This window comes from Notamacropus eugenii, chromosome 7 (genome assembly GCF_028372415.1).
Source record: "Notamacropus eugenii isolate mMacEug1 chromosome 7, mMacEug1.pri_v2, whole genome shotgun sequence".
NCBI lineage: Eukaryota > Metazoa > Chordata > Mammalia > Diprotodontia > Macropodidae > Notamacropus > Notamacropus eugenii.
This window is the reverse complement of record NC_092878.1, coordinates 100,568,409-100,582,796: the sequence shown is the minus strand read 5'-3', so window position 1 is coordinate 100,582,796 and position 14,388 is coordinate 100,568,409. Positions and strand designations below refer to the sequence as shown.

Sequence of the window (14,388 nt, the reverse complement as noted above, 5' to 3'; positions counted from 1 at the left end):
ATATCATTCTCTTCTAATTTTTTTTCATGTTTTGACTGTTTATATTTAGGAACACATCCATTTTTAGCTATTACTATGGGTATTATTATTATTATTATTATTATTAAAAGCATAAACGAATCATTCATCAGTGGAAAAAGGAGTTTTCATATTTAGGGCCTGCATCTTTTTCTGCTACTATGCACTGTTAATCTTGTTCTAAAATAAAACAATGACATACTCCAAAATTTCTACATTTATCTTTTATGCTATCTTGTGAGAAAGATTTATTATTGAAAAAATGAACATAATCAAGATCCTCTGTTAAATAGTAAATCATTTCTGAAGTGTTCTGATCTATCATTCCACATAAATGGCAGCTCTCCAAAGTTAAGGAAAATTAGAATTTACAGCCATAAGTTTAATGGAAGATAGAAGGTGTTTGAACACATTTTTCATATACTGTACATCAATTCATTTTATGCTATAATGCAGAGACTGCTTTGTGATATAATTTGAATTAAGTGGCAAGTTTTGGCATTCCAATGTGAAAGTATTATTACTATCATCCCTTCCTATACTGATTTCTCTTCCTGACAATTCAACCATCAGCTTCCGTGTTCCTCAAGATCAAAGGCTTGATATTGTCTTAGGTTCTTTTCTCTCCTTTATGTTTTATATCAGATCAGACATTGGAATCCTTCTTTATTCAGTGCAATTCTTGATTCAAAATATTACTATGATTTATCTCTTTCTGACTATTCTTAGTGACATTAATCTGGTTTAGGTATCATAATTTCATAACCAGATTATTTTTAATAATCTTGCTTGTCCTTTATTGCTGTTGGTGTTCAATCATTTCAATTGTTTCCAACTCCTTGTGACTCCATTTAGGGTTTTCTTGGTAAAGATAGTGGAGTGGTTTGCCATTTCCTTCTCCAGCACCTTTCACAAATGAGGAAACTGAGGCAGACAGGGTGAAGTCACAGCTAGGGAGTGTCTGAGGTCAGATTTGAACTCAGGAAGATGTGACTTCCTGACCCCAGGGATGGCACCTTATCCAATGTGCCACCAAGCTGTCCCTTGTCTTTTACCTTTCAAATCTGCCCTGTACTTAAGTACTAGACTAAGCTTCATTCAGTCAAAAAGAATTCATTAGGTATCTACTATCTGCCAAGAGTTTGCTAAGAACTATGGAATACAAAGAGAGGTGAAAGACAATTCGTATTCTCAAGGAGTTCACACTCTAAAAGGGGAGAAAACATAAAACAACTATTTATGAATAAGATAAATACAGGATATATTGAAAGTAATCAATACAGGAGAGTGTGATGTTTCATAATCTGACCACAATTTATCTCTCCAATTTTAGCTTGCAATATTCCTCAAAATGAACCTTACTATTGAGTTAATATCCTCTATGTCCTCCACTAAAGGAGTTCTTATTCTCATACTGTGCTATACTCTTTTTTTTTTTGCTATACTCTTTCTCAAATAGTTCTGAATCCTGTCAAATCCCACTATCATTTAACCTAGAGCTCAAGTTTATTCATTTCCACCAAACCTTTACATTCCATTCAAAAAAGTGTTTCATGTGTGTAAACCTTTGTGTTCCTAGGGAGATGGCGATTAATGGCAAAAATAAAAATTATTAATTAATATGTGTGATAAAGTCATCTGTAAAAAAGTTCTGGGAACATAGTATAAGTCAAATAAATATTTGTTGACTTTGTGGCAGAATTATCAGATTTTACTTGCATTCACTCCACCAAATCATTACAATATAGTGGCTTCCTTGAAGACAGAAATTGTTTCATACTTGTTATTTTCTAAAATTTATTACAACTATCATGTTGTCTTACACATGATAGATGGTTAAAAAATGATTGCTGGATTGAAATAAATTCCTTCTTGACCAAACGTAGAGCTCAATGACAAATTCTGACATGTCTAATATCACATAAAAATGTCTCTTCATCAACTATAACTCATTGGAGAGCCCATGGGGTGTACGTTATATCAATAGTCACTAATTATGTATTATTCAACAATTTTAGATGGCATTTTCCATCAAATAGAATCTTATTCATTGCTACTTACCAAAAACTGTAATTTTTTTTTACTAGACTTTCCCTAAAATTCTCATTCATTTCTTAGTTGAGGTTGAATAGCACAGATTGCTACTGTTGGCTTATTATGGAAACTTTTGTTGTTTTATTAAGTATATTCAGTGGACGTTACACAACTTCATTGTGTCAATAATGAAATTGTTACACTTAAAAACTGATCAGTTTGTACTTCGTAGTAATTGATACTTTGTCTAAAACTAAATCGGTCGATTTGGTCTTCTCTTACAAGGATGAACCTCAAAGTGCTATCTAAATGAGAGCTATTAGGAGAAACGGTAATAATAACACAACAACAATAGCTAGCATTTACTTAGTCTTTGAAGGTTTTCAAAGAGCTTTACCAAGATGACCACACTTCAGTTTTACAACCACCTTAGGAGGTAGGTGCTACTACTATCCCCATCTTACTGAGAAGGAAACTGAGGCAGATAAGTGACTTTCCCAGAGTCATGGATACTAATAAGTATCTGGCACTGAATTTGAACTCAGATCTTACAAACTCCAAGTTCAGCTCTTCTCTATCTACTGCAGCACCTATAATTAGGAGAATGATTGTTTTATCATTGTGAATGGGGACCTTCATTTAATTTTAAAATGCTTGACAGAAAACAACTCTCAAACTAATTCTAGCAACCTTTTCTGTTTCTAGGGATCTTCTTCCCCTACCAGGTCATTTAAACATTTTCATACTTATGCTATACATAGGCACTTGAGTAGGTAGTACACGAGACAGCTTATTATAGGGGTATGTTTCATGCTTGTGTTCTGTTCCAGCTGACATTTCATCTAAGCACTTTCAAACCTCCTAGGAGTCTCCATCTGCTATATGTCAAAATTTTTAAGATCTTTGTTTATGAACTTTAACACTCCTATATAAACCAGTCAGAAGGACAAGCTAGTTTCCTACTGACTGGTTTGATATTCACCAGGTCTGTCAGAAGAAATGTTTTACAAGTCAATACCTTCCAAATTTGGTGTAAGATTCTCTGAAAGAAGGACACAGAGGGATCACAGGTACCACTCGCTTTTCACAACTGGGTAATGTTTCTCTTAGATTTCTGGTTTATCTCCTTTGACATTCTTGTCTATTTTTTGTAAGTTATTGTAAAATTAATGTGTTTATGGTATTTCAAATGGGATTTTTTTGGACAACTGACTGATGGCAAATTGGATTTGTACTGTTATTTTAAAATATTTTTTAAGTTTCTCTATCGGGGGAGTGGCAAATGAGAGGGTTAATCTCAGGATTTCAGTTAGTCTCTGTAAAGAGCTTACATAGGTTATTAAATTTATTGAAATACTTTAATGCCTATAATCTCATTTTGTCATCACACTGTTTAAGTAGATAAAGCAAGTTAACCTAGACATATTGAGGATGAAACAGATAAGTGTCTAAACAAAATTTATATCTAGTTACTATCAAATGAGTTCACAAATATAAAGCATTTTTCAATCTTTAAAGCACTACATACATGCTATTATTATCACTATTATATCAGACCTACTAACCAGATAACAACACTCTAAACCTAGGACTCGTCTTATTTGACTAAAGGAAACCTTTTCATGCTTGTATCTATTTTTAAAGAAATGAGACATTCTGTTGTAGCTTCATATGAGGGTAGGGGCTGTGCTTTACTCATCTTTCCATCCCTACAATACAAAGCCTTACATATTTTCAATATATGTTGGAGGGAGTGAACTAAATTAAAAAGTAGAATTTACTTTTAAAAATTACATGAAGAATGTTTGCTGTAGTACAACATAGATCAGAATCTGTTAGAATAAAAGTAACACAAATATAGAACTCAAGACACATTTCCACAGGTGGTCTCCAAATACAGATAATTTACAAAATGACAATGTAAGGAAAAAGGTCCAAAATCACTAAGGGAGAAAAAAGAAAATTTGAAAATCCCTATAATTTTGCCTTATTCCATGCAAATTGGCAGAGATGACAAAAATAGGAAGTTGGTGGAATATTATTATATAATAAGAAATGGTGAGATGAGGAATGATGGAATAATAAGAATTAATTATATTAATTAATAAAGAGAATAATGGGGAGTTCTGAATGAACTGAAACAAAGAGAATAATCACAAGCAAGAGACCAATATACACAATGACTAGAACAAAGGAAAGGAAAAACTGACTAAAAAGAAGTAAAATTTTGAGTAACTGACAAAACAGTGGCTATTCAGGAGAATGGTGAAATACGGCTCCACCCTTAACAGTAGAGAAGTGAAAGGCTGTTGTGTACATTGTAGGATATAGTCATTACGCTCGATATTTTCATGTATTATTTTTCTTTTACACAAGGGAGGTTTGGGGAAAAATTAAATGATTGTTATAAAGGGATAAAAGGAATAAGTTAAATACATTTTAAAAAAGAAAAATATGTATATGCAAATATATACATATTATATTACATTTATGTATAAATTTATACATACACATACTTTATAATACTATTTCACTTTACAATAAATGTATCATAATTTATACATATATTCTTTCTTTTTAAGAGGGAAAACTGGTAAAATCAGAAAAAAATTGGATAGTTTTACGTATAGGGAGGAGCAATGGTGAAAGGTCAAGAATACAGAAGCTTAACCATTAATTAGGGTATAATTGTACAATGCTCATTGTATTAAAAACATTTATTCCAGTTAATCTCTTATTTCTTAGGACCCTGACACAATTTAGCCCTGGCAAAAGTCAAAGCAAAGTGGGGAATGAACACTTTACATTATCTGGTCATTACTGGCTTATATTTCAAAGTTGTTAACTGCTAATTTTGTAGATACAAGCTTATTAAATAATAAAACATTGATTTATAGTGTCTATATAGTTTTAAAAAGCCTTTGAAGATAGAGTCCATCAATATTACCAAAATACCATTAGTATGGATTTTTACTAGTTTCAAGTTTAGAATAATTTGGAGGTGATGGAGAGGTTAAAGTGTGCCTTTGCTTTGTAAGTGTGTTCTATAGCACTGAATGGAAGGAATGTTACTGTAAAAAAGAATGCAAGGAACTTTTAGAATTTTAGTTTTATATGTGTATATATGTACATAAATATACCTCCAATTTATACTGTATATATTTTTTATAGTTATTTATCTCCCCCTCCCCTGTGCCAATTAGATTGTGAGCTTCTTATCAGTAGACACTCTTTTTACTTTTCTTTTTATTATCCTTGGCACTTAGCACAGTGCATGGCACAAAGGAGAAGCTTAATAAATATTTATTGACTCTAAATAGCTTTTGTTTTATTTTGAATCTCAATGTGTAAGAACATGGTCATAAGGTCAGAATCATACTATGACTAAACTATGACTTTGGGTAAATCAATTTGCCTCTATTTCCTCAGTTTCCTCATCTGCAAAATGAAAGGGATTAGACTAGATAATCTTTGTCTCTTTTTGTTTCTATCATTTCTTTACTTTTCAAATAATCAATATATTAATTAGACATCGTCTTTCTCTAAATTTCTGAATATCTGAAGTCAATAAAGCAAATTTCCCAAGAATCTTCACTAGGTAACACTTTCCTCACCTTGTTCAACTTACTGTCATAGACTAGAAGTATTATTACTGAACTGAAAAAAAGCAACAATTTTAATTTAGCCTTTCCTTTAGTTCAGATCACACTTCAGCTTGGGTTAGTCTAAAACAATCATACTATATTTCTTTTTTTTTTTTACTTTTAACTTACTTATACTGCATTAATTCTGGGAAAAATGAATCATGCCAACAAACCTACTAAGAAAATATTCAACGTAAATTTCATTATCCTTCCAGATGTGGAAATTCCATAATTATGGGTACCATTTTCACATATAGAGGGAGATATATAATATAATTATGTGGTTAAGTAAAATTATTCTGACATCAGATTAATTTTTTGAAATGTGAGAATATAAAAAATGTCTTTTAGGCCATAAATTATCCTCCAAATGCTTGAATATCTTTTAAATGAACAACAAAAACCTCCTCCTAATCTGTTGTTTTTGTTAGTTTTTTCTCTGTTAGTGATAATTATATCAGTGTATTTGTAATGCATTTTTGCTTATTGTTAATATAATTTTGCTTCTTAATGAGAAAATCTTTCCCATCCATTAATAGGCCTATGTGACCTGCTAAGTCACATGAGTCAAGTCACATGGAACAGGAAGAGGCAGAACTAGAGCAGAGCTGAGAGATAGTTAGAGAATAATCAGAGCTGGTATGGACAGAGGAAGCAGGCAGCTGGGACTATGAGTATTTGTTTGTGGGAAGGTCTGATAATATGTATAGATTTCTTGGTTACTGTGATGGATTTGGTTTTCTTGTACTGGGATTCAGCTTACTATGATGGATTTGGTTTTGTTGTACTGGGATTCAGCTTTCTGGGTGCTCCAGTCAATAAATCTGATTCAGCATTCGTGTTGTGCTTCAATTAATTAAATAAGTTAATTTAATTTATCAATTAAAACAATTTTACTGCTACCACTTTTTTTTAAGGATATAAAAAAACACAATCAAAATGAAAAACACCCAGGTGATCAGTTTTGATATGGACATAGCATGATTTATTTCTATTTTAAACCTGTAGTTAAACTGTACACATTTACAATTTCCTCAGAGATGAGCTGTATTATTCATTACATTTTACGTATGAACACAAAGAAACAAGGTGGTGGATTCAATAAGAATTAATACGTTTGCTCGAGGAGTCACAATTTGTCCTAAGTTTTCTGAAAAATCTTTTAAGGATTTAAAAGGAGGAGAGTATATAGGACATTTCAAACACTAATGATTTTAGTAGCAAGTTCTATAGTCTTTAGGATGAGTTATTCTATTCTTTTCCATTTTGATCAGAATCTCATTTAGATTATAGAATGTCAGAGATGGAAGAGACTTGTAGAAGACATCCCATCCACATAATACCTTAGCAAATAATCTCCTTTACCTTCTACTCATCCCTAATCAATAGCTTTAAAACCTCTGGTGATGAGGAGAACTCACTATTGGATAGTGAGTTGGAACTACTTTTGGATATCTCTGATGTTCAGAGCATCATTTCTTCTAGTTACTTCAAACCAAAATTTATCTGTCAGCCACTTCCAATCACTGCTCTTAATGAGTTATAATTAAATGTTTGAGGCAAGATGGCATAATGAAAAGAGGTAAAACTAAGATTAAGTACTAGTTCTAATTCCTACTCTCTATGACCCATATGGGGTCATGACCCATAGTTTAAGAAGTGCTGAAGGGGTTTTGAGGGGAAAAAGTTTAAGAATCCCTGATCTATGTGACATTTGGCAAGCCATTGAAATCTGAGTCTCAGTTTCTTCATATATGTAATGGAGATTTTGTCTATACTTAAAACATACTTTATGGCTGCAATTGATCCATGAAATCATTTTTAAGGCCACTCTCTCTATTCAATTGTGAAAGTAACAAGCTATGCCAGTCTTCTCATTCTGGGTAAGTCTTGTAAATCTTCCAGAGAGAAGAAAATGTATCACTGGAAATAGAAATGGATGATTTCTATAAGGAGAGCCAGAAATAGTCAAAAGACAGAGTGATGTATTGATAATCAGGGAATGTTAAACAACCTAGGGGAAGATCTCCAAGCCAGGCCATTGTATTCCTACCCTGCAGTTCTGGGCTAATTTTACTATCTGTTTTGGTCCAAGATATAGGGTAACAATAATAATAATATAGAATACTGGTACTGTTTAAGAATACAAGGGCATTTGCACATTTTAAAAAAGTGGGAAGGAAGATTAAAGGTAGCATTTCTTCACAAAGTGATGGAAAGTAGTGAGGAGAAGAAAAGCTGATAGAAAGCTTGATATGAGACCAAAGTTGTGTAGATTACCATAAAAATATTTATCAGTGAAACTGGAAGGAATACAAGTAGATGTGAAATGAAACAGATTTAGCTACATATTTCTGTAGTGAAGCATTTTCATCACTGATTACAGTAGAATCATTAACCTTAGATCCCATTATTTCTATAGCTGATAGACTTTATAAAGAATTAAAGCTATCACTCAAGTAGATCAGAAGGAAGGAAGAGCAGTTAAATCCCATCAAAGACACATAGTAGAAATTCATACTTTAAATGATAGGACTTTAAAGGAACTCAGGAATCAATTATCAAGACTGGTAAAAGAGGAGATTCTAAGATAATGGAAAGATGACAAACATCATCATTTTTTTTTTTTAAAAAAGCAAACAAGTGCTGACTTCCTCATTGTCATCAAATCTTTATCAGGATTATCTATGTACATATTGAGGATCCCATATCAATACCATGAGAAAAGAGTCAATCTGTAACTCAGTAGCTTGTTATGCGAAAAGCACTATATAAATCTGAAAAAGCTGCAGAAATGTGACCTATACTTCTGAAATCATATTTAGAAACTACAGTGCATAATGAAAGGTTCACGCATTTAAGTAATTAAATTATATGGGTTTAGAGATATGTGAGACTGACTTTTTTTGGAGTACAGTGATTTTATTAAATAATTGCAGTTGTGTATGTGTATATGTATGTATAACTGCAAACCGTTATAAACTGCATTTCTATCATTAAAAAGTATGTAAACAAAAATAAAAACTATAGTCTAAGTTTTTGCCATAACATTCCTAAAGACCCCGAACAGAATTCATAACTGAGCTATTACTTATTATGCTATACAATCTCGTATCCCCTGGAATGTTTTTTTTCTCCTCACTTCTGCATCATCAAATCCCTAATTTCCTTTCAAAGTTTAGCTCACAAGCTATCTCTTACAAGAAACTTAACCTAGCACCACCCTAAGACAATACCTGAAGGAGAAGTAAAATATTGTTTTCTCCATAAAGAAGATTGTTTTTAAAAAGTTACTCAATTATTGAGTAACTTGAGTATGCATTGTTGGAATATTATATTTAGATAATCATGAGGTAGTTCAATGTCCATGGGTTTTTCCCAAGAATTTGGGAAATTTTTGACATCTGAGAAAAATGTCAACATTTTCAAAAGTCCTTGTTTATACTTACCACCCCCTAGAAAGGGGGGAAACATCATGGTCCATATATTCCCACAATTTCTGTAAACTCATTAATCTGCTTCTCCTATAATCATAACATGACTTCAGCAATTGGCATTACAGAATAGTTACAAGCCCTTTTTGATAGGCTGATCTAAATCTTCCTAATAAAATAATTTATGTAATTCATTCAGGAAATATACACCTTTCTATTTTAAAATACAATAATTACAGTAATTCAGTTTGTTAGACCTTAAGTGTCTCCTGCCATGAATATATTTTCTCTAAACTCTTTTAAGGGCAGTTGCTTCCTGGAAAAGTGTTTCCAAGATGTAAAAGTCCAAGGGCATTATACTGACAACACTCCAGCAATCCATTGCCATCATGGTTCACTATATAAGACCTTGGTCTGCACCAATTAGTGTGGCATTAGTGAGTTCTCAGAAACAGGTAAATTGCTAAGACCCCCAGGTAAGAAATAAAGACTTCAAGAATGATTTATTCCACTGTGTAAACTGATGAGCATCAATTAAATGGTCTTTTAATTGACTGCCTAAGTAAGAGACTATCAATGGAGAAAGCGACTTTGGAAATTTCCTTTGGCCAGTGGGGCCAGGAGAAGACTGAAATCTTTGAAGTCTTCTGCTATTGGGCTAATTATCAACACCTCTCAATAGGCCTCTGCTTAATTGCAGTAAATTAAAAGAAGGTGTGGTTATGAGTATAGGAGGGAAAATGTGAAAGTAAATGAAGAGGCAACAAAGACCATGAACTATATTTGCAGGTCTCTTTATTGAAGTAAAAGGTCTCTTCTTATAGAGGATCTGCTTAATTAAAAGAATAAAGAAAGGAAATCATATGCTCTGAAATCATAATGCACATGCAAATATTTAAAAATTCTCCTTCAAGTCAGCTTTTGGGTATGGTTTTCTGTTTGTTTGTTTGTTTTTTTTTAAATCCCAACAGAAAAGGTCTTTGTTTTTGTTCAGATTGGGAGATGTGCATTTCGGTTAGGGGTCAGATTACTTGCAAAACAGGGTCATCAGAATCCAATGAAGATCCCAGTGTCAACACTTTGGGCACAGGAAAGAAGCTTAAAATATGTAAGGCATGCTGGTAATTTTCCTTTTGATTTGGGAGCTCATCACATTTATTTTGTCACATTTCAACAGCTTACTAGGACCACTATTAATTGGAGGACATAAATCATTGCATCACCAGTAACTTGCCCTGGTTACAAGGTACTTGACTTGGAACAAAAAATCAATACATGTCAAAGAAGGAATGACTCTAGCACCCTTAATTTAAAGCAGGATTTACTTTTTAAATTCTACATAAAACTCATGTTATGTATGCTGTCAACTATTTTTTAAAATGATTTTTCTTCCCCTTTCCAAGACTGGTGGAAATTGTATAGGGCAAGAGAAAATAAATGTTATCACTTGTTTTGCATCTCCTCTGATATAGAGACTTGTGACATGGTCGGAATATTTTTTTACTCTCATGGGATACACAGGCCATCAAAATTTCATTAGCCTCACAGCAGTTCTAGCGCCTTCTGCACTTGGACTGTTGGCCTCCCTATCAATAAATAAATGAAATCTAATCCTTTTTTTGGTGACTAAACTCTTCTTTGAAGCTGTAACTGGAACATCAGACAGTCTACTTGCATAATTTTACTAATGTTGGGGGAAAAATCTATATTCACAGTTATTCCACCTGCCAAAAAAAAAAATAAATCAAATGTTTAAATCCACAGATGAAACTGTCTTGGAGTCAAATTCTTATTGATGCATCATTATGGGGAATCCTTTGACCTATTTTCTTTTACAATGGGTGAGACGGCACACACACACACACACACACACACACACACACACACACACATACACACCCCTTTCCAAGGAGAGTGAGTATAAATTAGAATATGGAGAAAGCAGATGAGAAAGGAGGGTCCTGTTGAAGAAATAAATGACTTCAGAAAAAGAAAGCAAAAGAAGAGGGTTAGAGAAGTCCATTGAATGTCAGCAGTCATAATGAATAGGCATCAGATTAAACTTCATGTTAGGAATGTCTGACATTTTAATGTTTACAGATGTGAGTCTATATGAAGACAGTAATTGAAGGGAGAAAGAATTGCTCCTAAAATGGGAAATATTTTTGAAAAATATTCCTCAGAAGAGTGAGATTTTGTACTGAAAGCATATTAATACAGAGAAAACTAGAATATATAACAAAGATGAATTTCTTTTTTTAAAAAATGGCTTCTTGTTGTTTAATGACCCAGTGTCAAAATCATAACTTCAAGTAAATGCTCCCATTAGAAATTCATGCTTCCCTCCCATTTTTGTGCATCTTGATGACTTCAAAGAAAAGCTTATTTCTTATGATTTATCATAAAAATCTGAGTCTATACCTAATCAGTTTGAAGGGGGAAGAGAACATGTATCTATTAAATGCTTATTACGTACCAGGCACTGTTCTAAATGTTTTACAGATATTATTATCTTATTTGATCCTCATAATAACCCTGTGAGGTAGGTGCTAATCTTTATTAAAATCTTTGATATATATCTGTAGGGATGTATATGAAATAGCTAATTATCATGATGCAATGGGAAAGGAATGTTGGGAGTCAGAGGATCTGAGTTCAAATCTCACTCTGTTCCTTGTTATTTATATGGCTTTGGTTAAGAAGTTAACATTTCTGAGCTTTGATTTTGTCATCCATAAAAACAGAGGTTGGAGCAGATGATTGTTTAAGTTCCTTCTAACTCTCAATCCTATGATTCATTAGTATATTTGTCTCAGAAGTGGCCTGCTCTAAAATGAAAAGCGTTGTCTAGACCTGAAATTAGAGGTATTGTTATTAAGTTGGGTCCAATTCTTTGTGACCCCATTTGGGGTTTTCTTGGCAACAATACTGGAATGGTTAGCTATTTCCTTCTTTGGCTCATTTTACAGATGAGAAAATAGAGGCAAACAGTATTAAGTGACTTGCCCAGGGTCACACAGTTACTAAGTGTCTGAGGGTGGATTTGAACTTAAGAAGATGAGTCTTCCTGATTCCAAGTCCAGGACTCTATCCAGTACAACGTCCAGCTACCCTGAGAAGTTAGAGGTAGTAATTTGAAGGCTCACCCTCATTTGCTCTCAGTTTGTTTACCTGTAAAATGAGAGAGCTGGATTAGATGATGTCTAAGGATCCCTCCAAAAGGTTTATTAGATGGATAACTCCTGTTCTAGGGAGCAGCAGAAGATGGTTTACTTAATAAAAAGTGATCTTGGGGAAAGAGTTACCAAAATGTCATTGAGAACTTTATACGTTCATGTTCATCACTTTATGAGCTTAAATGGCTAAATGGTTTGATTTCGTGTTCAAGCTGCCAAAATTCCCCAATTTCATCTGACTCAAAACCAAAATACCATTGAACACAGACAATGATTAACCATGATTCCACAGGGTCAATGATGAAAGAAAAATACTGCCCATGAACTGAAATAAAGGTGATGCAGAATGTGAGACACATTTCTGGATATAGTCCATATGGGAATTTGTCTGTCTTGATTACAGCTATTTGTCAAAAAGATTTTTTTCTTTTTTTCCAGGGAGGCTAAATATAATACAAAACAGAAAATAAATGCTTGTTGACTAAAAAAAATATTTAATTTAAAAACTAAAATAAAACAAAACACCTATGAACTTTATAATAACTCTAGAAAGGGGTGTTTTCATTCCCGTGCTAATTGAGTGGGGTATCAGGTGTGGAAAATATAATGCCATACAGAGCAGACAAGCAAAAGAAAGCACCATATTATTAGTTTAACAGAAAGCTGCAAAATTTGTAATGTTTAAGTTTTATTAATGGAGAAATTATTTATGTTTAATCTTGGAAAACATTACATCACAGTAGTGGCCAATATAACTTTCTCCATTTCTTTTACTTTTAAGGATAAGATCAAAATTAATTCATATTCTCTGAACATACACGTAGATGGGGCTGAGGCAGGGGAGGTAGAGTGATATGAAAAAAAAAATCAGCTAGAGATAATCCAAGAAAAATATAATAAAAAGTTATCATTTCTCGGGCATTCCTAACACTTTAAAATGTGGTCATAAAATTTAGGAGCAAGTGATTTGAATGAAACCAGAGTACCATGTGTGTATGTCTCTAAGGAGAGGAAGAGGGGGAGAATTTTTATTTAATCTATTTATATAGTTAGAATTAGGGTCTTTGAATTTCAGCATGAAAATCCATGTGAATACATCCCTTGGATTAATCCAGATAACCCTGGTAACGAAGGGTAATAACTATTTACTTAACACCTACTATGTTTCAGGTACTATGCTAAGCACTTTTTGAAATAATATTCTGTGTGATCCTCCCAGCTGCTAGGTGTTATTATTATCTGCATTTTAGAGATGAGAAAACTGGAGCAAACACAGGTTAAGTGACTTGCCCAGGGTCACACATCCAGAAATTATCTGAGGTCATATTTGAACTCATGTTTTCTTGATTCCAGCTCCAGTACTCTATCCATTGCACTACCAGCTGTCTCTGATAACGTTTTTTAGGGGAAAAAACTAGATAGTCTATTTTTATCTCTCAAGTTACTTTTATCAAAAGAACCATGCTTTATTTTATTTTCTTATAGTAACAATTTTGTATTTCAACCCAGGCAAGGACACTTTTACATGGAAACATTTTAGGAAAATATCACAGTGGTGATTAAGATGATCTTGATATAAGCACATATAATAGCACATATATGTGCTAGTACATATATGTGATAGCACATATAATAAGGCAAGAAAAGGGTCAAATTTGACTTTAAGAAGATACAGGAAGCAGCACTAGTTGAAACTGAAGATTCTGAAATCTGACAATACTTATTAAGTCTTGCTATTGCAGAGCAAAGCCAACAAGGTTACCAAGTAAAAAAAAAAAAGAAAAAAAATCAAAACTAAAAGCCAGAAACAGCAATTCATACAGTCTCCTTGTTATCTTTCTTTCTCTCTGCATTTTAATGCATTTTATATACAAAGCATTAATAATTACATTCGGCCCTTGAGTTCATGGTTTATATTAAATACTTAAGAGAAATGTATCTTTTGTCACGTGTTCTTCCCAGATACATAAAATGACGCTATGATCGTTAGAAATCAAGGGGGCTTTTCAGAAATCACATTAAAATAAATTCTGATCTTTGTTACCTCTGTTCCTACCAGCAACAGAATAAAGTTCTAGTAGT

At 33.0% G+C, this 14,388-nt stretch overlaps 1 protein-coding gene across 5 annotated transcripts in view; it reads right to left on the bottom strand.

Moving 5' to 3' along the window:
• The window catches only part of TENM3 (teneurin transmembrane protein 3), a 3,393,579-nt gene that overhangs the window by 561,201 nt on the left and 2,817,990 nt on the right, over window positions 1–14,388 (bottom strand). The gene's annotated exons all lie outside the window — the stretch shown is intronic.